Source organism: Sander lucioperca, chromosome 2 (genome assembly GCF_008315115.2).
Source record: "Sander lucioperca isolate FBNREF2018 chromosome 2, SLUC_FBN_1.2, whole genome shotgun sequence".
In the NCBI taxonomy this organism is placed as follows: Eukaryota; Metazoa; Chordata; class Actinopteri; order Perciformes; family Percidae; genus Sander; species Sander lucioperca.
In genome coordinates this window covers 28643836-28671593 of record NC_050174.1, presented here as the reverse complement: position 1 = coordinate 28671593, position 27758 = coordinate 28643836, and the positions used below count along the sequence as shown (strand labels likewise).

Genomic DNA, 27758 nt, shown 5'->3' with positions numbered 1-27758 from the left:
CTCTCAACAGAAGATCTACACCTAGCAATACAGTTATATATTGACGATCTTGAAATCGCTAACCCTCTCGGCACATCACGTAAAGTTCACAAACTTTGTGCTGTATACTGGGTCCTAGCAAATGTGCCGCCCAAGTATAGATCAGCAATGCACACTATACAATTGGCCATGCTAGTTAAAGTGACAGACCTCCAGAAATATGGATATGCAGCTGTACTTGCTCCACTGGTTCGTGATGTTCACACACTTGAACAGGATGGTGTTTTCCTTGAATCTGTTGGTCAGAATGTGAAAGGCACCATCTTCTGTGTTTCTGCTGACAATCTGGCTGCACATGGGTTAGGTGGCTTTTTGGAATCATTCAGAGCAGATTATGTTTGCAGATTCTGTATGGCCACAAGTGAACAGTTTCAAACAACTGAGGTAAAAAAGGAGGAATTTGTCCAGAGAACCAAAGCGAGTCATGACATTCATGTACAAAATGTCCTCCAAGATGAGAGTTCAAGCAGCCAATTTGGGGTTAAAGGTGATTGTGTCTTCCGTGAGTCACTTGAGCACTTCCACCCTATCACAGGTTTTCCTCCAGATCTACTACACGATCTTTTGGAAGGAATCGTTCCAGTTGAACTTGCACTTTGCATTAGAGAAATGATTCGGCTTAAGCACTTCACTTTAGAGTATTTGAACCAAAGGATCACATCATTCCCATATCAGCACACTGATAAAGTAAATAAACCTCATCCAGTTCCCAAAACATTCATGACCCGGAAAACAATTGGAGGCAACGGGCATGAAAATGCCACGCTGCTCAGACTACTTCCGTTACTTGTAGGCAGTAAAGTACCAGAGGGTAATGTTGCATGGGAGGTTTTGATGGACTTGAAAGAGTTGGTGGAATTAGCATTGTGCCCATCATTTTCTGATGAAACATTGGACTATTTTGTTTGCAAAATCAGTGACCACAGACAGATCCTACAAGAGGCTTTCCCTGAGTTTAGGCTTCGTCCTAAACATCACTATGTGGAGCATTACCCCACCTTAGTTAAAGTGCCCATATTATGAAAAAAACACTTTTTCTGGGATTTGGGGTGTTATGTTGTGTCTCTGGTGCTTCCAAACACATACAAACTTTGAAAAAAATCCATCCATGCTGTTTTGAGTGAGATACAGTTTCTGAATGTGTCCTGCCTTCAGTCTCTGGGTGAGCTGTTCAAAATCGGCACGGCTTGTGACGTCACAAGCCGAAACGAGCAGGCTAACCGCAACCATTAGCTCGTAGCATGCTAATGCTAATGCTAACGCTAGCATGCTAACGCTAGCATGCTAACGCTAGCATGCTACCTCATTCTCAATAGCAATGCACTGCTACAACACACACAAGTTCACCATAATCTACAAAAGAACTACTTACATGTGCGCCCTCATTTAGAAGTCTCCCAGCTAATCCTGCCTTGTAACTGACCGAGGTTGTAGAAACAGCCTCTTTTACTGTCTATGGAGCTAGCTAGCTGACATGATCTACATCTGAGCTACTGGGCATGTGCAAGTGCAATCAAAGATAGTACAGAAGAAGAAGAAGAAAAGAGGTCTCACTCTGTAGCTAAAACAGAGACCAGGTGAAAAGAGGATCTGCAGCAGTGAGAGAGAGCGGTGCAGTACAACAAAAATATGGTGTTTTTTGAAAATTAAACCATGTAATCCTATTCTGGTACAACCTTAAAATACAATTATGAACCTGAAAATGAGCATAATATGGCTGCTTTAAGTGCTTTGGGCCCCTGGTGCATGTTTGGACCATGCGATTTGAAGCTAAACATCGCTTCTTCAAGAGAGTGGTGCATGACGCTCAAAACTTCAAAAATGTCTTGAAGACACTGGCAATCAGACACCAAGACATGATGGCATATCACCTTGGTTCACCATCGTTTTTCAAACCAAAAACGCAAACATCCAGGGTTGACTCTGTTTTGGTTTCAGCTCTTCCGGAAGTAGCTCAGGCTCACATTAGAGGACAAACAACTAGTGACACTGTCTATCGTACATCAAAGGTGACCATTGATGGCACAGACTATACCAGTGGCATGTTTGTGTCAGTTGGAATTAGTGGGGGACTGTCAAAATTTTGTAGACTAACACAGATCTACCTTGTGAATCACAATGTTTCTTTTCTCTGTTGTGATTATGACTCCTGGTATGTAGAGCATCTTCGATCCTACGAGCTGTCAGCCACACAGGGAAGCCTGTCTATCCACCTGCAATCTGACTTCAATGATACAATCCCACTCTCTTGCATACAAGATTGATGGCTTGCTGCTGTTGACTCCCAAGAGGTTCATACAAGTGAGACAAAATGAAGACCACTCTATGGTAAGTAATTCTTCATAACTCATTAATTGTTCATTTATTGGAAAATGTGCTCAGTATAATCAATCATTATGTACATCAACATTAGGGCTGACCCAAAAAAATCAAAGCTTCGAGGCTTCGTTCGTTGCCATGGTAATCGATCACGAAGTCCGTGATTGATTTTTTTTGACACCGGTTCTCATCGGCAATTGTTACATTAAAATGAGTAGGCTACTTGGCATCCTGGAAACCTGCCTGATACGTTTTGGAGACATGCAGTGTTTGTTTTGCCATACATTCATTATGTCCGCCAGGGCCCCACCCCCCCGGCCGTTGAAGCTTTGATTAAGATCGATTTTATGTCCACGAATAATCGATTATCTAAATATGGTAATCGGGACAGCCCTAATCAACATACATGACCTGCATTTTGGAATTGCACTCTTTGGTAACACATTCTAAAGAACATGTCTATAATGCATTAAAAGCACAAATATAACTGGCTAATGTTATGGTAGTTATAATGTACTGTGGAACCCAGGTCTCAGATTTTTCTTTCAAACACTGTCCCTTTGGCATGGAGGTATAAAGCATTATGAATGCTGAACACGTTGGAGGTTGTCATTAATGATTATAAACATTTAGAAAGCCTTATAAATGCACTATAATGTCTGTGTGCTGATGTGTTTTTAACCTCCAAATCTCTTAATTTATTAAAGTGATGGCAGCTGAAGCCCCACAAAACATGATCCTTCGTGTCATCGAGGCAGACCGTGTTAGAAAATTAAAACAAAGCTCCCGTCCAGCCTCTGTTGATGCACTGATTGAGATTTTAAAAGAACAACTGGAATTGGACTGTGACTTCAGTTTGCAATACGAAGATCCAGACTTTGATGGAAAACTCACATGCCTTGTTGACATCGAGGAGTTACCACAAAAAGCTTGTGTTCATATTTCAGTTAGACAGGATTCCAGTTCTCTTGCATCAACTGATACCCTTTCAGATGTGTCATCCCCAGAACGTCTGAGCAGATGGCCTCCAGGTCCTTTTCAAATTCCCACATTTGCATTTGACGTTGAGCTGACACTTGGAGATGGGAATGCTGAATTTGAAAAGAATGAAAGACCTCTTCAGTTGTCAAGGGACCAAAAGCACAATATTTTAGACAAACTGGCATCTACCATATATGGTTTTAAGGCTTACCCCAGTGATAAAGAGATAGCAATGGTGGCTGAAGCTCTTGTGAGGAAACACCCCTGTTTAAAAGAAGCAGGATCTGACAATGGATGGAATGGCTGGAAGAACAGCATCAAGTTTAAAATGGGCAATTACAGGACCAAGATGAGAAGGGCTGGATGTCAGGAGGTTGCTGTAAATGCTGGGAAAAGAAGCCGAAAAAACCCTGAAAATGAACCTTCACACTCCAACATCAAAAGGCCTAAGCGTGCAGAGGTCAACTTTCTGCCTAACTTTCCTCAAGGGGAGGATCCCTCAAGTCTTGACCTTTTGAGGCAGGCTATTGTTGAGGAAGTAAAGAAGACTGAGAGAAACCTACCCCTTATTAGTAAGATGATGCAGAACACGTTTGCCTTGCGACGACAGACTATTGTAATGTCCTGCCCACCGGTGAAAGAGCTAATGGACCTCTGGCCTGCTCTTCATATGCAGTCTGAGGTAATATGGGTCAACTCTTTCATCTGTTTTTATCTTTGCTAAATAAATTTAATAAATTCATTTTGTAGGTTATTTTTCTGTTTTTATCTTTGCTACTGTATGTCACATTGTGTGTAATGTTGCCTAATTTCATTCATCATAAAATAAATAATTGCTGTTACTGTCCTTTCCCCAATGCAGGTATATGCAGCGCTCCAACGGATAACTAACCAGAACCTACCTAACACTTTCTATGCCGAGCTTGATCGCCACACTCCTCGTTTGATGGCCTTATTTAAACAGAAAGCTTCCAAAACTGGAAAGACTGCAGATGCTTTGGCAGACATTTTAAAAGTCCATGATACACAGGTGATTATACATTTCACAGGTAGAGTCTTAGTGTAATGTTGGGAGTTTAATGCTTCAAATAAGCTTTTGAGTTCCACAATTGCACCAGTCAGCAGGTTATTAGTGGATCTATGTGCAGATATTGGTAATTAATTCATTAATTAATTAATAATTAGTTGGGACTGTTTGTCATTGGGTTTGATTAGTTAACTTGTCACAACACTATTTTAATCTTCTTAGGAATTACATGATGTCCACACAAGGCGTACCACTGTTCTCCATGCCCTTCCTGTTTATCTACTAGAGGAAGTCTGGATTTTTCAGAACATGTGTGGTGTGCAGTAAAAATTGAAACTGTTAATTAACCAATTCATATTTTCATTTCATTTCCAACACACTAGAATTTCTGTATATGTACCAGCGTTTCAACTACAAACCTCTGGCAAGATGTTCATAAGTGTGAAGTGTCATTTTGAGCCCATTACGGCATCAAAAAAAATCAACTGCAAAGAAAATCAAGTAGCCGTCATTAGCCTCACAGTGGAACACATAAAAGTCATCTCACTTTCTCAGCAATGAGAGCACAATGCAGCAGAATGAACAGGAGTCTTTCAGACTTGTGTATTTATTGTTATTTATATGACATCCAACTAGGGGTGGAACGGTACACAGAAGTCATGGTTCGGTTCAGACATCACGGTTCGGTACAATGGAGGGAAAAGCAAAACAAAAATGCAGAAGGCAATTTTTTTTTATTGTGCATGTCTCAGGCTGTCCACTGAGCTAGCTGTAACAGCTTGAAGTGTATAAAGTAAGTATGTAAACACTAAACAATAAGTACCCCACATCTCCATTTGTAGTCTAGGTGAGAAGGGATACAGCTACGTCCGTGTTTGGTTGTATATGGAAGGGACTAGTTTGCTTCGTGTGGACTCACTGGACCGACTGACTCGACATGTAGGCAGAGCTTGGGAGCTTCCGAGCTAAGGGCAGGGCTACAGATTAGGTGTCCCTAAAGAACCGTGTGTCTAACAGTAGTTCCGCATTACATTAATTAATTTGCACGCAAGTTTTATTTATTTTTATACCGCATATTCTCCGTGTAAATTCATGTACCGAACCTAGACGCCCGTACCGTTTTGGTTCAATACGAATACATGTACCGTTCCACCCCTACATCCAACTGTAATCAAAATTGCCACAGCCATAGTTTCAGTACATGTGATTAGTATATGATCTCCCTTTCATTTTTTTTTAAGGATGATATGGATGAGCCAGACCTGGGGGATGCATCAGTGGTCCTCCTTACAACCGTCAGTGATGAAGCCACAAGCCCAGTTCACTACCACCCAGTGAGAGTCTCTGTCGTCCTAGAGGGTGATGTGGTTGTCAATCTCCCCAGGCTTGCTGATGCCTTCCTGGTAATGTTCGGCCTGATGTATGCACTACATCTCAGCTATCCCAAGGGACTGACAAACACTTTTGAGTTCACACAGAAAATCTTACTTGGTCTTGATGACTCTAAACTGTCACCCAAGCTGCAGACTCTTAAAAATGACCTGATGTTGTATGTGTAACTGAAGATCCAAAAAGGAGTGGTGGATTCTGATGGCTCACTCTGTTAGAGCATAGTTCACAATGAGAATATGTCATGTCAGGTCCATGTTGACTACTGTTCAACTGTTGTTAAAGTTGCTGCTCTACTCAACTGGTTTTCAGCCAAATGGCACAAAGTACACACTGTCTTTGTACATGTTAATGTAAATTTTATTGTTGTTAAACTGAAATGCAGTGTTGAATTAAGTGTTTATATATGGAGGATATTTTTATTCATAATTGAAATTGAAAGTCCAAAGAGAAAACGAAGATAAAAAATAAATAAAAATATTATTATTTTACTACACTACTAGGAAAAATCATGCCATAATTAAATTGAAAATGCAAAGCTTAAATATAAATGCTTCAACTGAAATCTTTTATTGATTGAGAGATCAAATAGGAAACTCAAAATGGAATAGCTTAAATGTAAATACTTAAATTAAAATCTCAAATAGAAAAAAAATTGTTTGCACTTTATAATTTTTAATTTTTAATTGTCAATTTTCTCTTTTGAATTTTACATTTGTCAATTGCCGTTTGACATTTGAAGATTCAACTTTTCGATTTAACATTTGGCTTTTCATTTTGACTTGACACTTGTCAATTTAAATGCTTTAATTATTAATAATTAATTGCTTTTCTCATCTGCTATTTCACGACTAAATTCATTTCTGAGACTGTTTTTATGCGAGAAATTAACTGTGTACAGTTTGAATATGGGCAGTTTTACGCCAGTGATGGCCAATTGCACATTTGCTCCGATATGTTGTTGGATCGGAAGCTCCAGTCTTAGGTGACAGCCAGCTGGCGGTGGCCGGGATCGCTTGCTTACCGGCGGCATCGTTTCAGACCCCAACCAGCCGTTGGGCCACGTCTCCTCATTTAAATTGACACCTGTTACTTCTAAATGAAAAGCTTAATGTTAAATTGAAATGTAAAAGGTAATATTCAAAAGATAAAATGAAATGAAAAATTGAAACTTATAAAGGGGAAAGGCTAACTCAGAAAAGCTAAAATTACATTAAGAAAATATCTTTATGTCACAAATAGCTTATAAACTGTTAATACAACATTACCAGGGGGGCATCAGTAAGTCTTGGGTGGTGACCAAAAATTTGAGTTAAGAAAGATTTGCCCACACCTGTGCCTTTTAGCACAAAATGAAACAAACAATATTTAATAATAATAATGAAAACAATAATAGTAATAAAAATAATTAAGAATTAAAAAGAGAATTAAAAAAACAATTACAAAAGGCACACTTTTGGCCATCTGATTGTAAACTTGCAGTGCAGCAATCAAATTATCAGTTAAAGTCTTAGTTCCACTCACAGGAGATTCAAGTGGAGAAGGCGAGGAAGAGATGCGAGAAAAGAGGATTCGAGGCAACAGCCATTTAACAAAATTGAGACATTGTTGCCCCGGAGCCGTCATTTTAAAACAACCTCAATTAAATATGACGTGCATCAGCTGTCACATCTTAGTCATTCGCTGTATTTTATGATCTCTGTCAGATTAGCAGAAGAGTGTTCATTTCACAACGTGGCAAGATGTACAGATGTTTGTTGTACATTAATATAGTATAAAGGCTATACATATATAGCCTTTAAAGGCTATAATTACTTGTGTAAAGCTCTACAATTGTATGAAAAGAACTATAAATATATATATATATATATATATATATATATAGTGAATGATGGACGCTCGATGGTGTTTTAAGCCCCCAACATCGACTTCAAGGCAGCGTTGCGACCGTTGACTTTAAGGCACCTAACCCTAACCTTAACCCTAACCCTAACCATTGCCTAATCTTAGTGCCTTCCAGGCAGCGCTGCCTGGAAGACGACGTTGGGCGCTTAAAACACCAAACACCATGATGGACTGGATGGGCAGCACCAGTTTGTGTTTACTGGTGCTAAAATCACAAGAAGAATGGAGACGGACAAGTCAGACACTAGTGGTGCAGACCAAGCTAAAAGTAAAACCCCATTAAATTCTGCTGAAATTGGGGCGCCTGAGTAGCTCACCTGGTAGAGGCTTAGTCCTTGCCACAGCGGCCGCAGGTTTGGTTCCGACCTACGGCCCTTTTGCATTGTCATTCCCCCTCTTTCTCCCATTTCATGTCTAAGCTGTCTTATCAAATAAAGGCCTAAAATGCCACAAAAAAAATTCTTTAAATTCTGCTGAAATTGAACTTAAAGGTCCAAAATGTAATATATTTACTGTAATAAATCCAAATATGACCCCAATGCATCATCAGATATTGAGGAAACATGCTAAGTTGAAATACTATCTTTTCTGACAACAATGCTAATGCCAGTATTTTCTCCTTTTGAAATTATTTACCCAACCTAAAAAAACCCCGGCATGTTTCTAGTTGCGTGACCAGACACGTAACAAACCCCGGGTAAATATTGGAGATGTATTTGAAAGATGGAGACAGCTTAGAGCCCAAAAGGACGCAGAGTTGGCTAATTTCCTCCTAAACAGGTAAGCATTTATTCAGGCTAATTTATCACGGCTACAAGGGACGGGCATTTTATGTCACTTCAACATTCGTGTACTCACATTGAATTATATAGCTAGAGCACCCGAGTTGGTTACTCGCAAAAACAATTGAGACACAGCCAGTAAAGTGATCCCAACTGGTCCTGGCTAACGCCACCATGCTAACCCTGCTAACTGCTAACGTACCAGGAGGACCAGGCAAGCGGGCCATGGCTGTTTACAACATGTAGCCTGTTCAGCGGCCGTAGCCGACAACAGTGAGTTATTTTAAGCCAAGAGAGGGGGGCTGTAAATCGGATTGCACCTTTAAAGGAAATTAGTTCACGTCATTTCCTTTAAAAATGCAATCTGTAATACTAATAGCTAGTGTTTAAAATAGTTACTGCAGGACAAATTCAAAATACTGGAGAGAGTCGTCTCCCCCGCCCCCTCCTCCCCAGACTTGAAGTTCATGGAGGTTGCCAGTCTGCACAGCAAATTCAGAAGTGTTACATTTTCGGTGTTAGTGAAATTTGAGCAAAAGTAGAGTTAATTCTACTCTGATAGAGTTAAATCCACTATATTTGACTTCAGTTGATAAGTAGTTGGTGTCAAAACCGAGTGTAAAAACAAAGTGTCATTAAATTAAACCTGTAAGTGTAATTTTATAAATATTGACTCACTGCATAGACACACGCGATTGGCTGAAGCCAGAAGATCTGTGAGCGTGCTGCTGCATGAGGGACTTTGCAAATGGCCTGCGTTTGGTAAGTAAATGAAGTATTATCGGTTAATGTTATATTTTAAATTTATTTGCCTTCTGGTACCCGTTTTGCAATGGTAAGCCACTGTAATTTTAATTAATGTTGCCCCACTCTTACTAGAGACCCTAACACTCGTGGTTAGCTAATCTCGCTTTCAATTTTTTACAGTATTTACTGTCAAAAAACAGTCTTGTAGTTTTTTTCTGAGAAAAATTGATGCCAGTAAATACTAAGTTAGTAGTCAAAAGGTGGTCAAAATAACTTTTAATGATGCACTTAGCTCTAACTGTTAGGAGTTGTTAGCTAGCGTGCTACAGAGGAGCTACAGTTTGATAGCTGCTAGCCAGCCCTGGATGTTAGCTAAAAGTCGGTGTTTAAAAATTGCTGACAGTTAAGTTACTGGCTAATTGTTAACAATAGCTGAGCTAAACCTTTCTTTAAAGTCAATATTGTTTGTGTTTTAAGTAATATTGATATATTACCTGCTTTGTTTGTGTTTTTTTGCATCATTTACATACATTTTTGTTAAGAGTTAAGTATTTTTTTGTGACATTTAACCTTTAGATTCTCTCAATGACATAAATGACTAACATGAAATATTTTTCTGTCTAAAGACTTTAAAAAATACAGTTTGATTAATGGCCTCTGGCATTTCTTGTGATAAGATACTTTATAGATTATTAAACAAGTTGACTCTCATTGACTATTTTAATTACAGTGGATATAAATTGTACTACCCTCTCTTTTTAATTTACTAAATTCATACAGAAAATGCTGGCAAAGGTGGAATATGGAGGAGTCACAAAGTATATAAAAGTTCCACAAACAGATGAAAACTTTGATTTTAGCCAGTTTCTTCAAGAAGGTTTGTCTCCACATATTATATTATTATTATATAATTTTTTGCTGTATGTACACTATGTCTTTTGTGTTTTTCAGGTTTTATGCTGCACCAGATTGGGGGGGTTTGACAAAATGACATGGTTGATTATATAGCTTAATCTAATTTCTTTATTTCTCCCAGTAACCGAAAAATTTAGTCTGCAGGATCAACTTGTGACTGTCCTTAGCTTGACTGACACATCAGATACTGAGGTTGACGCAGACATATTTGATGAGCTTATCAAATCAGGGGTGCGAAACTTCAAAGTTGGATACCGCAAGCACCCAGTAACAGGTAAGGTTATATTGTAATGATATTTTCCCACTAATCAATAAAATATATATGTTTTGAATTTATTCCTCTGTGGCCCAATTTTAGATATTGCTGTTCTTTTGGTTGAATCCGAGTCAGAATCATCTGTACAGCCAGACCCATCGGCATCTCCAGCATCAATTCCTGTCCCCCCAGTATCGCCAGCTTCACTGCGAGACATTTCAACAGCATCACCATCTTCTTCCTGTTCATCAGAGTCTACTATTATCCTCTCAACCACTAAGAACAGGAAGAGGGCCATGACAGAGCTGGATTGCAATGAAGCAAAACAGGTAAACCTTGAAACCATCTTGTATTAGATAAGTAGCACTTGAACTATTATAATGGAACTCATACCAGTTAGATGTAATGAGTCAAACTAAACTAAATTTAACAAAAATGGCTGTCAATACAAAATTAATTTTAAAGCATGAAGCTGATAGTTTTAAAAATAAATGTTGTCTTTGCAGAAGGTTCTAAGTGTTCTGAGCACAAATCCAAAGGGTGAAGAAATCTTCAGAGAGTATGACACAACAAAAACGCTGTCAGATGCAACACGCAAACAAATGGTCAACATTCTGGTCGCAGAAATGATAGAATCATATGGGTAAGAAATCATTTAATGAAATGACAAAAGAAAATCCAACTGGACACAAATGTAAGTGTGCGGTCCAGCTTTGCATTGGGAATTGTGACCCTTTTTCCATATCTCCAAGATCCTTACTCAAAACATGGATATGTAAGTTTTAATGTGTCTTTGTAGTCCGAAAATATGTTGTAGTGTTTGTATTAGACTATATTTCTGCTTTATATTAGGAATGCACAATATTATTAGCACAACCTTAATATCAGCTAATAATAGCTTTAAAATGGAATTTTTTGTCGATATGACAAGCTGATAAAATTATGCTTCAATTATGCCCTAATACTCAACTAAGTGCTCGATGCAATGGTGATGCTATGTCCGTAACCTAAGTTGAAGTATTGTGCATCCCTACTTTATGTTAATAATGTGTGTGCATGCGTTACCAGGAACACTTGACTATGATCCTGAGGCCAATTCTGGCTATCTTGCCAGGAGACTCAAGACAGTGCAACGCAACACCTATGATGGCGTCTGTGGGCATTCAAGGCCTAATTTCCAGGACAGACCAACAATCCAGCAAGAATCTCTGGTAATTGGTGAACAGCTCTTTGGTGAGGAATGCAAGGGGGCTCTCTCTATAATGAGACACTCAACAGATACAGCCCTGGTTGAAGAGAAGATGAGAGCCACCTTTGCATACAGACAGAAGCTGGTTTGTGACCAGGATGCAACAGCTTCAGTGTTGGATGTCTTCCCTCTCTTCCTTGACATACCTGGACTGGTAAGGATATGTAGAGATTATTACTAGTATTAGAAACTATTTGAAAACGGATTCCTTCAAAATTCAAAATGTACTTAAATAACCTTTATATGGTGTTGTGCCTCTGTTTAAAGATTGAAAAGGATTTTTCCATGATGTTTGGAAACCATGTATCTGCAAAGTTTCTGGAAAAATGGCCTTCATTCAAGCAGAAAATCATTGCGGAATGCCAGAGTCTTCCCTCAAGTCCTCATGTTGAGGAGCTGCGTGCAGCTTTTGACCATGAGGCGGAGAATGACTATGGTAAATATGAAGCTTTTCTTTATCCAAAATACAATCCATTGTCATTGTCAAGTCCAACAGGCAACAGTAGACCAAAACTAGATAAATGAAATAAATTAATTAAGCTCTTTAGTCATTTAACCTCATTTTTGCTTTCTTGAAGGGAGTAGTAATCACAGGGCTGTTTTAGCTAAATGGCAGCTCCAGTAGCAAGAAGTAATAGTTTTTTCTAATGCTTTTGTTGATGTTCTTTGTCAAATATTGTCTCCTAGGCTGGGATAGTGATGTCTGCTATCCTGTTGCTGTTGCATCTTCTGCATCAAGAGGCCAGAAAAAAACACCCAAGATAAGCTCAGCACAGGCAGCCAACCATCTTCTTAGATTTCTTAAGCTAAGTACCATTAGCTTTTTGCTCTACCACCAGGGTTCCCACAGTCAAGAAATATCCATAAAAGTTATGAAATTAGAGCCATGGTAATGGTTTGGAATTAACAGAATGTTTTGGAAAAACTTTGAATGTACATGCTATTTATTTCCTCCTCCTTTCCTCATTCTCTTCCTATCTTCTTCTCATCTTATTCCTCCCCTCTTGCTGCTAATCTAGTATGTTGTGCTAAGTATATGCATGAATGTGTCATTCAAACTTCAGGAAGGAGCCAGCCTCACTACATTCCTGGATAAAGTTGATGCAAGACAGCCTTTCCTCCTCTGCACCGGAGAGCAAAAGAAGAAAATCCAAAGGTTCTGCATTGTTGCTGACCAGAAAGCCATCCCATGCAAGGCTCAGACATCAGTGGCTGCTTTTGATGTGCTATTCAAAGCTCACTACGTCTTCAGTCTCTCCTATGACGAAGCGCTTTCCGCATTCTGCACTTTCATCCAAACAACAGTGTACAACATCAATGTTGGAAATGCAAAGGAAACCCCACGAATCAAGGAACTGAGAGCACGACTACTGCAAGACCATTAAAAGGGAAACCAGTTCAGAAAGGTTGGAGCACAGTTAGAAAAACTGTCTGAGTATGTTCACATGTTTTGTTTGTAAAATGCACCACAAAAATTGTTCAGTCCTTTGTCAACATTTAAAATTTCAGCATGGATTATATCCAGCTAAAAACCTTTGTTTGAAATGTGGAGAGCAAGGATGTCCTTCGTCTTTTTGTACGTACAATGGCTTCAGAAAGCACTTGAACACTGTTCATAATGATGAACCAGTCAATACTAACCAGGAAGTGGCCACACAAAGACATTTTGAGTTAGAATTTTATAGTGATCAGCCAACAACCTCTGCTGCATCCATGTTACATGTTCCCCCTGTTATCACACAGAACGCAATTGAAAGAATGTGCAGTTCAATTGTTGCACACTTGCAAACCTCTGGTATTTCTCAAAGCACTGTCCAAACAATAGTTTGTTCAATGGAGGAAGTTATTAGTGATGTTCAAGGTCAAGCACTTTCTTCTGAAACCAAAGAGTCAGAAATTCATAAGAAAATAGAGCACAGTTTAAATCAATTAGGCAATCCCTTTTCAACATTTAACACAGAGGAAGAGGCAAAAATATTATGAAGAAAAATGGGAAATATTGAAAAATTGAGCCTAAAGAGTTTGTCCTTGGTGTGAGAATGGATACACGTAGAGATAGAATTACAGGTGCATATAGTCAAATTCCTGTTACAGACAAGTACATGTATGTCCCCATTTTAGGTACATTGAAATCCATTTTCAAAAACAGTGAAATCAGAGAGTGCTTCTACAAGAGAAACACTGCAAAAATGGGGTATACAAAGATATTAATGAAGGGTTGTATTATCAAAACCATCCTCTTTCCTCAAAACAGAGGCATGCTCTACAGATTTTGCTTTATTATGATGATTTTGAAACGGCTAATCCTTTAGGTTCTAAGAAGGGGATCCACAAACTTGGTTGTGTTTATTTTACACTAAAAAATCTCCCACCTAAGGTGAACTCTGTACTCATGAATGTGCATCTGGCAACTCTGTTCTATACACAAGATTTAAAAACCTATGGTTTCGTAGAAATACTAAAGCCTCTAATTGACGATTTGAAAGATTTAGAAACAAAAGGAATCCAACTTCCATTTATTGATGAACCATTGTTTGGCTCTGTAATTCAAGTCACAGGAGATAATCTTGCTTTAAATGGCTTGCTTGGTTTTGTTGAATCTTTCAGTTCAGCACAATGTTGTAGGTTCTGTCTGACAAATAAGGAAGAAATTCAGTCTGTATTTACTGAGGATAACCCTGGACTAATTCTACGCTCCAAAGAGCTTCATATTGAACATTGCAATGCACTAAGTGAAGCTCCTTCTCTACCTGCTGTTTATGGTGTTAAAAAACCTTGTGTATTCAATACAATATTTTGACAGCACTGACAATTTCTCTGTGGATATCATGCATGATTTGTTAGAGGGTATCGCGCAGTATGAGTTAAAGCTATTTTTTCAGTACCTGATCAAAAATGGATACATATCTTTGAACACATTGTCAAACAGGATATACAGTTTTAATTATGGTCATCTGGAATGTAAAAACAAACCAAGTGGCTTAAAAATGGATGATAACAGCAAGCACTTAGGTTTAAACGCCAATCAATCATGGGGTATTCTCCAAAATACCCCACTTATCTTTGGTGATGTGGTCGAAAGAAACAACAATCACTGGAACTTATTTCTCCTCTTGATACAAATTGTCAATATAGTATTTTCCCCTGTCCTTACTGATGGCATGATGTTACCTAAAACATTTGATTTGTGACCACCCATAACATGTTCCAAACATTGTTCCCTGATAAGAAATTGATTCCCAAACACCACTTAATGATTCATTATCCACGGTGTATCAAAGAAATTGTATGCGATTTGAAGCAAAACACAATTTTTTTAAAAAGTCTGTTAAAATTTTTTTTAAATCTTACAAAATCTCTTGTAAAGCAACACTAGTGTCAACTGGCATTTTACTACAAAAAGTATTATTTTAAGCAGTTTCAGATTGGTCCTTTGAAAATGAAAAGCATTGATAGCTTGGAAGGTGGAGAATTACTCAGTCAAACATTACATTTGGATCCATGTTCAAATGTTTCAACTGCAAGTTGGGTCAGAAATTATGGCACAGAGTACCAGATTGATTTGTTTGTATGCACTGGAACATCCATTGACCTACCTGTATTCAACAAAATCTGTAATACAATATTACATGAACAGCATGCTTTAATTATAGCCTCTACTGTTGATACATTTTATTTCGATGAACACTTTCATGCATACTGTATACAGGAACAAAGTAATGGACATGCTTTGATTTTTGTTGACCAGTTAACTTACTTTAGACCATTTCAGAAGCGATACTCTAATGAGAGTGAAAGGACATATATTGTTCCCTATTGTTACATTTTTTAATGTAATTTCAGTTTTTTGTGGTGCAAGTATTTAAATAAATGTTTATTTGTAAAACACAAGATACGTCCACCTTTATATCAGCAAACTTTAATTTAAATATAATTTCCAGGAGGAGCTGTATTTACACCTTTTAAGTGTTATGGGGCTAACACTTGTATAGTCAACAAATGATCCTCTGAGAGAGTTAATGTCTAACACTACATAACAGTGTTGAGAAAAACTAACACTGGTTGGTGTTAAGAAGTGTTAAATATTAACTCCAAAAAGAGTCAAAAATGACACCAAAGCAGTGTTAAAGTACCAACACTCCAAAAAGAGTTAAATCTGACAGTGTTAATTTGGGTATGCTGATTTTGCTGTGTGAGACCGCAAGATCCATTGCTAGACGCTTGTCTCAATAGCCCTGGCCATATTTGAGCGACCACTTCAGCTTTAGGTGCAAGAAAGGCAACAGTTATATTATGCAGTGTAAGCTGTGTTTGCCCAAAGAGACCAAACTAGCAGCTTATAAAATCTCGAATCTGTGCAAGCATGAAGAGGTAACGTTAAATAATACTTGTACCATTGCATTGGTAGTTATATAAAATAATAAATAATTATAATAAATAGTTTTCATAGTGTAGTAAAAAGCTTTGCTCAAATTAGCCAAAAAGACATAAGTGCATGACATCGCTAATGTTGGTGGACATTACACATTACACTCTGTTTAAATACATGGAGTCTGGTGGGTTTAGTGATAGCATTTTCATGGATGTTTTTATGTTTAAAAAAAAGATCTTACTCTTTAACAGAAAGGTGGACCTCTGAATGAATCCTTTCATAATGTTGTCAGACACTTGGAACAATAATCTGAGCATGTCAATGGAAAAACAAACACTTTTATGGATGTAAATTGAAGATGTGCGATTGCCCAAAACTTACATTGTAGCTCGTTTCGCTGACTGCCGACTGCAGCGATCTTACTTAATACTGGACCAATGTCAAAGATTGTTGTTCCCATCAGCCACTCAAACACAAAACCATAGGGAAATAGGGTCCAGGTTGAAAAAAATTAAGTTACTCTTTAATGTGGGTCCTGAAGAGGGGCCATATGAAAACAAAAAATAATAATAATACTTTTCATATTTCAGATGCTACTATGCATACATGTTGCACAATACTAAATGTATTTGTTTGTAATGAAATTACCACAGAGTAAACCTGGAGCTGTGTAATACTGGAACGAAGGGTTACTATGGTCCATGTTTGACCCAGGACTCCCAAGCAGGTTAATAAGGCTGTGTCCATATTCATTAGGGCTGAACGATTTTTGAAAATAATCTAATTGCAATTTTTGTTCGAAATTATTGCGATTGCGATTTAATATGCAAATATTTTTTAAGCTCTTTGTCTTCTGTATTATTCAACAAAGACAAGCAATAAATCATTGTATAGTATGAACAACACAATATTAGATAGATTAAACAAACTGTTCTTTCCTGAAGGCCAGGCCTGTATGTGATGATGAAATTAGGTGATGCATGAATTTATATGAATGACATCTTTTATTTAACTACTTCAGTCACAGTAGTATATTGAGCACTCTTTCTGGTGTAAACATTCATATGAAAGTCAGAAACAAATCACACAAACTAAAGTGCAGATTGCAGAAATATAAAAACAAATATGTGGCTTTACCACACTTAGTAGTATTTAGATTATTTAATTATTATTTGCTGTAATAAACATATGTAAACATGTGGATTGCACTTTTTAAACACTGTCTTTGAACTTTACTAGACAGTTAAATAAGTAAAAATATAGTATATACAGTATATACAACGGTGTATTTTTTTTTACAGCGCACACGGAGGAGCTGCCTCCAGCCCCTCCCTCCCCTCATGAAGTTGCGTGCCGCGTGCATGACAGCGTCAACGTTGCACTTGCTCAGAGATGCTATCGCTACGTTAGTAGTAGCATGGTGGTGTTGGTCTTGTCGTGGGATTAACTGTACTAATAAAACCGTTGAAACAACGCAGCCACGCTGCTGTGAAAGCTCCCCGAACGTCATTTATCAGAGTCTGGTTGTTACCCCTCGCCGTGGCAGTCTCCTCCACTCCATATCTTTATAACGGAGCTAACTAACTGGAGCTAACCGCTAATCAGAGCTAATCGTTGCTAATCAAGCCTTTAGTTCTGCGTGCCTGTATCCATTAACTGCATGTATGGACTCGAGCCCGAATAAAACTCTTCATTTTAATAAAAAGTTTTAAACTACAACTCAGAGTTGTTTTTAATGACGGAAATCTGCTCAAGGTACGGCGTAGCGTTAGCATGCTAAGTTGATGCTTTCTCTGCCGTGTGCAGACTTGACTTGCTCTCGCGAGTCACGTGACCAAATCGCAGCCTTTGCGATTAGGAAATCGCGTTTTAACATATCGCAATATTATTGCAAATGCAATGAATCATTCAGCCCTAATATTCCCATAGCCAACCAGTGTAGTTTTGGGGAATCAATCCATCTGCACCATATTCATCATATCAGAGCTGGATGGCCAGCTGGTGTTGACCTGACATATTGGCAAATGCATCAGTCCAGCCCCAGTAGACAGAGCTAGATTTACAGTTAGAAAAACTGCACTTCGTCTACATATATTCAGTGTCAGTATAAATTCCAGTGTTAGCACTGTTATTTGATGAAGCGGTGACACCAGAGCCCACTGTACTCTCAAAATTCAATATATTCCTGAAGGAGAGCAGGCCGCAGACTGTTCTCAGAAGTGAAAACGATGAGGTCTATAACACAAACTGTCTTTGGTCTGAAAAATGACTAAAGGATGAATCTTCAGTGGGCAGAAAGCTGTTGATGCAGTGCCATTAGAGTAATAATCTCTCAATGCAGGACCTTTTGGAGCCTTTGACACCTCCTCTTCCTCATTATCCCATCATTGATTGTCTCTGATGGTGGTCCTCGGGGTCTGCATCCTTCTCACTAAATTGAGAGACTTGGGATATCTCCGAGCCAATTTAGCTTTGATGTTTAATTTAAAAAAAGAGCCAAATAGGACGTGACATCCCAGTGGAGAATATTATGTTAATCACGAAAAATGTTAATCAGACCCAAAGGGTTAATTTCTCCTCCTTTATCAACTTCAATCTGCCTCTCAGTTAAAATACTTATGCTGGTAGAATATGCATAGAAAAATAATTAGTGTTCAAAACATTACTTTTTCTTCCTTTTAGCTAAAGGTTTCCTTAATTCTCATTTTCTTCATTGAAATGTAATACAATCCCACAGCCAAGGAGGTCTCTCATCAAGCCACAAAATAACAATCTTTTTTCACATACATTCGACAACATACTGCAGCATGTCTTCCTGTATATTGCTCAGTAAATATTGTGTGGTACAAATGACTATTTTAAGAAAAGAGAAGGTCAAGCATTATCTCTACAAACAAAACAAAAAAACTGATTATTATGGAAAACAAAACAGATTCAGACACCCATCAACTTCATTACATTTCATTCATGGGTTTCTCGCCTGAGATGCAGCAAACTATAGGCTATCTAAATGGATGATAATTACTTTATACCAAGGGTGCTATATTTCTCAGTGGAAAACAACCTGTTAAGTTAACGGGGGCCATGTAAAATGCTTGATTCAATTAAGTGCTTTGTGCACTTGAGGGCGAATTTCACTCACAGCTAAAACCAATGAGTGCCCTCAGACAAAATGTATCATCCCTTACAGGCTTGTTCATACACCTGCACATTTAACGCAAAGCCAGTGTCTCCATTTCTACCATTTTATTAGTGTTAATTTCTCCTCAGGGATATGGGAGGAACATCAAAGCACAGGGTCCCTTTTTGAGATGCCGAAAAGAATGAACAGCTCTCACTACTCACACTGAGTGATGAACAATGTCCTGACATGGCAGCTAACAGTTATGTATCACCCTTCTTCCTATATGTGACACATTGAAATGATAGGCGTTACAGCGTGGAGTGATGGATTCTGCAGTGCAGAGGGAGCTTACGTGCAATGGTTGAATTGTAGAGTAGGATATTTATCTCAAGGTTGGTCTAAAAGTAAAATTAAAGGGGTGTGAAGCTTGACTGTTTCAAGGTTATGGTCACATCAATTCATTTCCCTTATTTTCTTATTTTTAAGCTGTGTTAAATGCACCATCTACAAAGGCATAATTAAAAATAATGATTCAGAATAACATGTTCCTTGAATTCCAGAGCTAAATTTACATTAGGTGCTGCTGTATCTTTAACTGTAAATAACTGTATTTCTATTGTTAGGAGGATATACTAAGACAAACTTCAAGTCAGATGTTAGACAAGCCAACGCCCCGTCAAAAGAGAAGAACAGGGGAATTCAATGGATTTGTGCAGCAATAAAAGAAGTCAACTGCATTATAATACCAAATTATTTCACACAGCCAATGAAAACAAAATTCCAAGTTTTATTGGAATTACTCACATCAGGGCCACAGCTCATACAGAAAAACACTCGTACAGATGTCAGGTTTTATTTAATGCCCTTGCTGCCACCTTACAGCAATGCCGGCAACGGTAAGCGGGGGATTAACCCTTGTATTGTCCTTTGTGTGACAACACAAGGGTTAAGTTTAAAATGCACTGGGTGACTTGGAAGGTAGGTGGCAGCAGAATGCTTAACTCCTGTTGACAGAATGGTTGACAGGATTTTAGGATTTAAGAATAAATCCTCTGACCACCCATGAATGAAACTCACAAGACTTTCTTTTGGTAGACCTGATTATCTTACTTAAACATCACATTAATTCAGCTGTGGAACCAGATTAACGGTAAGAAATTAAATATGTTATAGAGGATCTTTCGTTATAGACCACTCCAGTGTTTTTTAAAGTCTGACCTGATTTCAGCCAACGCTAGTTAGCCAAATCTGTTAATCGTGCGTTTATTTGTCAAACGCTAATTAGCGTTAGCTGAAATGAGGTCGAAGAGACACTGAAGTATAACCTTAACTTAATGTTACGGTATTTTTTCACGCCATTAACGTTTGTCAGAGACTGACTAAAGTGAATCGTTTAAGAAACTTGAGCAATATATGTCGCAGTGCAGAGCCGCAGCAGTTACAGTAGGTACGTGTACAGGACTGCAGGCAGTGGAAGTAACATAGAATAAAACCTGTACAGTACATGTCCTTTTTCGGTTTATATGCACTCTGCATGATGTGATTAGTGATGGAACATAACTACTATAATATTGGACGATTATATGTTAATATTTCTGACTGAGCAGGATCGTGGTGCAGCTTCAAAATTTAGTTTGAATGTGAGTTGATTTTACTACTAACCATGCTTTCTGAAACATAACCCAGGAAACAAAATCACATTTGATTGACTCTCTGCGACACTCAGCACTAACTCACACTGTAGTCTGGATGAACGTAAGTAGGCTATATTTCCAGGATAAATTATGGGCTGAAATATGGGCCACCAGAAACTGAATTTGAATCATTAGGGCCGAGCGCCGACAGCGGCAAAGGCCCTATTGAAACTGAAGGAATTATTAGGGCCCGAGCGCCGACAGCGGCGAAAGCCCTATTGAAACTGAAGGAATTATTAGGGGTCCAAGCCCGAGTCTGGAAGAACCGCCGTAGCGCTGTTAGCACAGCAACGATTTATCGCGATTTATCAAAAACCTACTTTTTCGAACTCCTCCTAGACCGTGCGACCGATTGGCATGAAATTTGGCAGGTAGCATCTCCAGATTGACCTGACAAAAAGTTATTAAAATAATTTTTATGCAATAAAAATTGCGCATATTATGCACAAACAAATTTGTGTAGCTAACTATGAAAACACCAACTTTGCCATATCTCGGCCAAAATAAATGCTATTTATTTAAACTTTAGATTCTTGTTTGTCATGACCCTCTGGATGTCCCCCACGCGTTTTACGAAAATTGGTCACTAGGGGGCGCTACAAGTACTAAAAGTTTATATCTCATTGAACGGCTCATGCGATTTTTACATCCATGTACCATCTCGGGCCACTCCTGAGGCCAACCCTAGAGTGGGGTACTGAGGGGTCAAAGTGGGCGTGGCCTATGGGACCCAAGTCTAAATTTACCACTTACACTAATGTGAACAACTTTAAATTTATAGGGTAGATGGACAATGGGTCATGGACCACACCTACCAAAAATTACACATGTGGACCACTAGGTGGCGCTATAATGTTTTTTTGCCTTTAACTTCCACATTACACATCGCACATTAGAAATCCTTACATCCACGTGTTCTTGAATCAAGCTGAATCACATGATATAGGCCAGGCCCATTTCCGCTTAAGTTTTTTCGCAATATCGCACAATGCGCAAAACCAACTTTTTCGAACTCATCCTAGGCTGTGAGACCGATCTGCACGAAACCTGGTTGATAGCATCTCCAAATGGACCTGACCAAAAGTTATCAAAGAGAAAGAATTTTGCTATGTTAAAGTATGCGCATTTGATGACCAAACAAATTTTCCTAGCTAGCTACCACACACATATCATATCATTTCTCGGCCAAATTAAATGTTATCAGCAAAGAACTTGAGATCATTGTTCAACATCCTAATGCAATGCTCTGTACCAAATTTGGCAAAGAACGGACTTAAGGGGGCGCTATAATCAACGTTTATTTGTTTTGGCCAATAACTCAATGCATTTTAATGCAATTGCAATATCTCTGCAACAGTAAATGCTATCAACACAAAACTTGTGATGCTTGTTCGGCATGCCGCTACGAGGCTCTGTACCAAATTTGGTAAAGATCAGCCATTAGGGAGCGCTATAGTCAACATAGACGAGTTTTGGCCCTTTTACTCAATCAATGTTAATGGCATATTTGCAATGGGAATGTACCACAGACCTTGCAGCTCACACTTCTCAATATTTACTGATGTTTGACTCCTACCGTTACGTTTTGGTTTTTGCTTTCGCGTGCTCCCCTGGTTTTCTACAATAAACACACTTCTTAACCCACCTGACAAAGTTTCTACAACCTTCAGAGTGGACTAATGCAACTCTTTTCTCTCACTTTTTCAATCCAAAATCAACACCATTCATAGGCGCCGATAAAATACTGAGCACCCACGTGTGCCAGACTGCCAGTAGGCTACATTCATTTAAAATTAAACATTGCAGTTGGTGCTAAGTGGAGCGTCTGTCATAGTGTGATTGGTTATGTCGGTGGCCTTGATTCTTAATTGTGTGTGGCGCTGTCACACACAAGTGGCGCTGTCCTGAGTTGAAAGCCTACTTTACGGCTTTATTATCTAGTTAATAGGCGTGTGTTTGTGTCGGCCGCTGTCCAATTCCTAAGGTTCTGAAATGCTAACATTTTTTGACTACTTTTTTTTATTTTTATAAAGGTTGTGAGCACCCACGGAGGAAAACATAAATCGGCGCCTATGACACCATTTACAACAACCTGACCACCTCCCCTGCTCCTTCAACCACACCTGCCTCTCCCCCTCCACCCTCTCAGTCACTCTCTCATTTCTCTCTGCTGTCCGCTGTGGTCAGGGGGGTTAAGAAGTATGTTTATTGTAGAGAATTTTTAAAGGTAGTCTGTATATGCATGGAGATGAACTGTTAACGACTACATTTGCATCGGCAATGTAGCGCAGACCTCGTGGCTCACACCTCTCGATATTTACTGACGTTTGCCTCCCCACCGCCAGGCTTACGCGCGCTCCCCGGAGCATCGGGGGTGACTGGCATCGGTGGCTTGGACCCCGTCATAACTGCTTGCAGTTCTAGTTATTATTAGGGCCCGAGCGCCGACAGCAGCGAAGGCCCTATTGGAACTGAAGGAATTATTATTAGGCCCGAGCGCCGACAGCGGTGAAGGCCCTACTGAAACTGAAGGAATTATTATTAGGGCTCGAGCGCCGACAGCGGCAAAGGCCCTATTGGAACTGAAGGAATTCTTCTTATTATTATTCTTTATCTGGCAAATTAATTGCCTTTTTGAGGGACTTAACATATTCAAAAACTCACCAAAATTGGCGGTCGCATCAAGTCTGGTGAATATTTACGTATTTTAAAGGTTTCGGGAATAGGCGCACAAAAATGGCTCGCTAGCGCCCTGCAGTACGTTTAATGTAGACTCACGAAAGTTGGTACACATATGTAGCATGTCAAGACATACAAAAAACGTAATTGGAGCCATACCCTAAACCCAACAGGAAATCCGCCATTTTGAATTGAAAGTTCAAAATTAGTGCGATTTTGGCCATTTCCACGTTGTACTTTAACGAACTCCTCCTAGAGATTTCATCCGATCAACTTCAAATTTGGTCTGTGCCATCTTAAGACCTTAGAGATGAAAAGTTATTAAAAGAAAAACTTTTCGTTGTAGGGCATGGCCGTGGCGGGGCGGCCATTTTGTGCATTTCGCCATCGAAACAGGAAGTGGGTGTAACTTGAGTGTACATTGTCCAATTGGCTCGAAACGTTTCAGGATTTATAAGAGTCCCACCCTGACGACATCTGCAGGCCGATATTGGCTCAAAGACATAGCGCCCCCTAGTGGCAACAGGAAGTAGGCCTAAAAGTCAAGGTGCTATAACAAACTCCTCCTAGAGATTTCATTCGATGGACTTCAAATTTAGTCTGTACCATCTCAACATCTTAAAGATGAAAAGTTATTAAAAGAAAAACTTTTTGTCAAACGGTGTAGGCGTGACGTGGTGACCATTTTGAGTGTTAAGCGATGAACAAGAAAGTGGCTTTAACTACAGTGTACATTGTCATATCTGCTTGAAATTTACCACAATTTATTTTTGTATTTTTTATTTAACCTTTATTTAACCAGGTAGGCCGTTGAGAACAGGTTCTCATTTGCAACGGCGACCTGGTCAACAAAAGCATAGGCGTGCAAGACAACAAATAGTTTCACATTCAATACAGTAAAAGAATACAGAATACAAATTGCTACATAAAGTGCAGAATAAGTTGATGGATGTGCAATATACATGAACAGAGAGTTTATAACAATGCTGAGATGGTGTAAAGAGTCAATGGTGTAAAGAGTCAATAAACAGTTATTCTATTGGTCTAGTTAGTGAGTAGATCAGTTGTAACACAATGTATATGAATAGACCGTTTAGATAAATGCTGAAGTGTAGTGGAGAATCAAAATACAGTTAGTGCAAGTTGCGGTCTATTAAGTGATGTAGATCAGTAGTAACACAGTAAGCAGTAATATGAATGCTGAATGTAGAGAAGAGACAATATACAGTTAGTGCAAATAGTGGTATAGGTGATGTAGATCAGTAATTATACAATATGCAAGAATAGACAGTCTGTATAAATGCTGGGATGTAGTAAAGAGTCAGAGTACAGTTAGTGCAAAGTATGGTCTAGGTAGTGATGAAGATCAGTAATAACACAGTATACAAGAATAGACAGACTATATAAATGCTGAAATGTAGTAAAGAGTCAATATAGTCTATACAGTTAGTACAGATTGTGGACTAGATAGGGAAGAAGATCAGTAGATTGGCAAAAAAAATTGTGTGGCAACAAAGGTGGGAAGAAAATAACGGTTGAGCATACAAGGGCAGATGAAAAGTGCAAAATAGCGTAAACAAGTATGATAGCAATGCAGGTGTGGATGTGCATCTGTGCAACTATGCAGTGGACCATGACAGAGATAATGGGGTAAGGGTGTGCAAAAACAGTGGGTAAAGATGGGGAACAGTTAGCACATACAGTGATCGGACAGGAGCACGGACAGACGTGCTTTGAAGGCAGTTAGTGGGATAAGGGTTTTGAGTTTCAGGGTTTTTTGTAGTTCATTCCAGTCATTTGCAGCTGAGAACTGGAAGGAGTTGCGGCCAAAGGAGGTGTGGGGTTTTGGAGTGACCAAGGAGATGTAACTGCTTAAGCGAAGGCTGCGGGTAGGTAAAGCTATTGTGACCAGTGAGCGTAGGTACAGCGGGGCTTTGCCTAGCACGGACTTGTAAATGAGTTGGTACCAGTGGGTTAGGTGTCAAGTGTGTAATGAGGGCCAGCCAATTAAAGCGTATAGTTTGCAGTGGTGGGTGTTATAAGGGGCTCTGGTCATAAAACGTATGGCACTGTGATAGAGAACATCCAATGTTTTCAGGAGAGAATTTGAGGCAGTTCTGTAAATAACATCACTGAAATTGAGAATTGGTAAGATTGTCATTTTCACCAAAGCAAGTTTGGCAGCGTGAGTGAAGGAGGTTCTATTGCGGAATAGAAAACCGATCCTGGACTTAACTTTGGATTGAAGGTGTTTTATGTGTTGCTGGAAGGAGAGGAAACTGTCTAACCAGACACCTAGGTATTTGTAATCTGTCACATTTTCTAATTCCAGTCCGTTGAGCGTGGTAATGCTGATCAGTTGGGCCGGGGTAGGCAGTGATCTATTGAAAAGCATGAACTTGGTTTTGCCGGAGTTTAGAAGTAATTGGAGGTTTTGGAAGGAGTGTTGAATAGGGTAGAAGCTCTCCTGAAGGTTTGATAGCACGTTATCTAATGAGGGGCCGGATGTGTACAGGATGGTGTCGTCCGCATAGAGGTGGATTTGTGAGGGCCCGGCAGCAAGAGCTACGTCATTGATGTAAAGGGAGAAAAGTGTCGGCCCGAGAATCAAACCTTGTGGCACCCCCATGGAGACAGCCTTAGGTCCAGACAACAGGCCCTCAGATTTAACGCACTGGACCCTATCAGAAAAGTAGTTACTGAAAGTAGTTACTGAAACTGTCATGGGAAAACAGTCATGGGAAAACCCAAGATTTTTGAGTCTGTCGATGAGAATATGATGGTTAACAGAGTCGAATGCCTTGGACAGATCAATGTAAACGGCTGCACAGTAATGCCTTTTGTCAATGGCGACCGTGATGTCGTTTATGACCTTGAGGGTGGCTGTGGTGCAGCCGTGACCAGCACGGAAGCCAGATTGCATAGCGGAAAGGACACGATGGGATTCAATATGGTTGGTGATTTGTTTATTGACTAAGCTTTCGAAGACTTTCAAGAGACAGGGAAAGATAGATATGGGTCTATAGAAGTTTGGGTCAAGGGTGTCTCCCCCTTTGAAGAGAGGGATGAATGCGGCGGATTTCAAATCTCCAGGAATTTCTGAAGATGCGAGAGACAGATTAAACAGGTTGGTGATGGGGGATGCGATAATACTTGCAGATAATTTTAGGAAATATGGGTCCAGATGGTCTAGCCCAGCAGATTTGTAAGGGTCCAGATTTTGCAGCTCCCTCAATACGTTAGCTGTTAGGATAGGTGTAAAGGAGAAGCGTGGTGGGGGGTGTGGATGTGAAGCTGCGGGGGTTGTGGGACAGTTTACTCAGATGGAAAGCGTGACCGGCGTTCTTGTTTTCCAGAGTTTTGACAGTGTCCCAGAACTTTTTTGAGTTGGTACTACAAGAGCCAAATTTCACTTTGAAGTAGCGAGCCTTAGCTACCCAAACTGCCTGAGTGTACCGGTTCCTGGCTTCTTTAAAGAGTTGCATATTTCGGGAGTTGCTTGAGGTTGTCCGCCACAGGATGTTTTTATGTTGGTTGAGGGCGGTCAACTCTGGGGTGAACCAGGGGCTATATCTACTTTTGGTTCTGAACTTTTTAAATGGGGCGTGCTTATTTAGAACAGAGAGGAAATCAGTTTTGAAAGACTTCCAGGCATCTTCCATTGTCGGGATGAGGTTGAGCTTCAATCAACAAGAGTCCAGGTCTGAGGACATCTACAGGCCAAAATTGACTTTTGGTCATAGCGCCACACGCTGGCAACAGGAAATCTGCCTTATATGACAAACATCATCCGATTTACATGAAACTTATAATGTGTGGTCTACATGTGATCCCGAGCCGCCCCCTATACTTTAACCACGGCCACGCACTCAGGCCACGCCCCTTTCATAACATTTGAACCGTTTAAGGTAGAGTCTTGTGTGAGGTGTCATTGAACTCAGCAGAGAGTTCCTTCTTCATTGGTGATGGTTTGGCCTGCACCCTATGCTTAAGCCACGCCCCCTTTCATAACATTTGAACCGTTTAAGGTAGACCCTTGTGTGACGTATCATTGAACTCAGCAGAGAGTTCCTTCTTCATTGTTGATGGTTTGGCCGCCCCCCTATGCTTAAACCACGCCCTTTCATAACTGGTGACCCATTTAAGGTAGAGCAGGGGTCACCAACCTTTTTAATACTGAGAGCTACTTCATGGGTACTGAGTCATACGAAGGGCTACCAGTTTGATACTCTTCTGAAATAACAAATTTGCTCAGTTTGCCTTTAGTTATATATGATTAT

At 39.5% G+C, this 27758-nt stretch overlaps 1 protein-coding gene and 2 long non-coding RNA genes across 3 annotated transcripts in view; 2 read left to right on the top strand and 1 right to left on the bottom strand.

Annotated features, from left to right (window-relative positions):
* unc5db (unc-5 netrin receptor Db) overlaps positions 1 to 27758 on the bottom strand; it is a 335673-nt gene that overhangs the window by 259387 nt on the left and 48528 nt on the right.
* Positions 4603 to 26437, top strand: LOC118493949. Its single transcript, XR_004895990.1, has 3 exons — positions 4603 to 4613; positions 12492 to 12498; positions 26357 to 26437. It is a non-coding gene; the product is annotated as an uncharacterized LOC118493949 (long non-coding RNA).
* LOC116047672 lies at positions 9980 to 10372 on the top strand. The gene is made up of 3 exons (XR_004104451.1): positions 9980 to 10066; positions 10141 to 10166; positions 10249 to 10372. It is a non-coding gene; the product is annotated as an uncharacterized LOC116047672 (long non-coding RNA).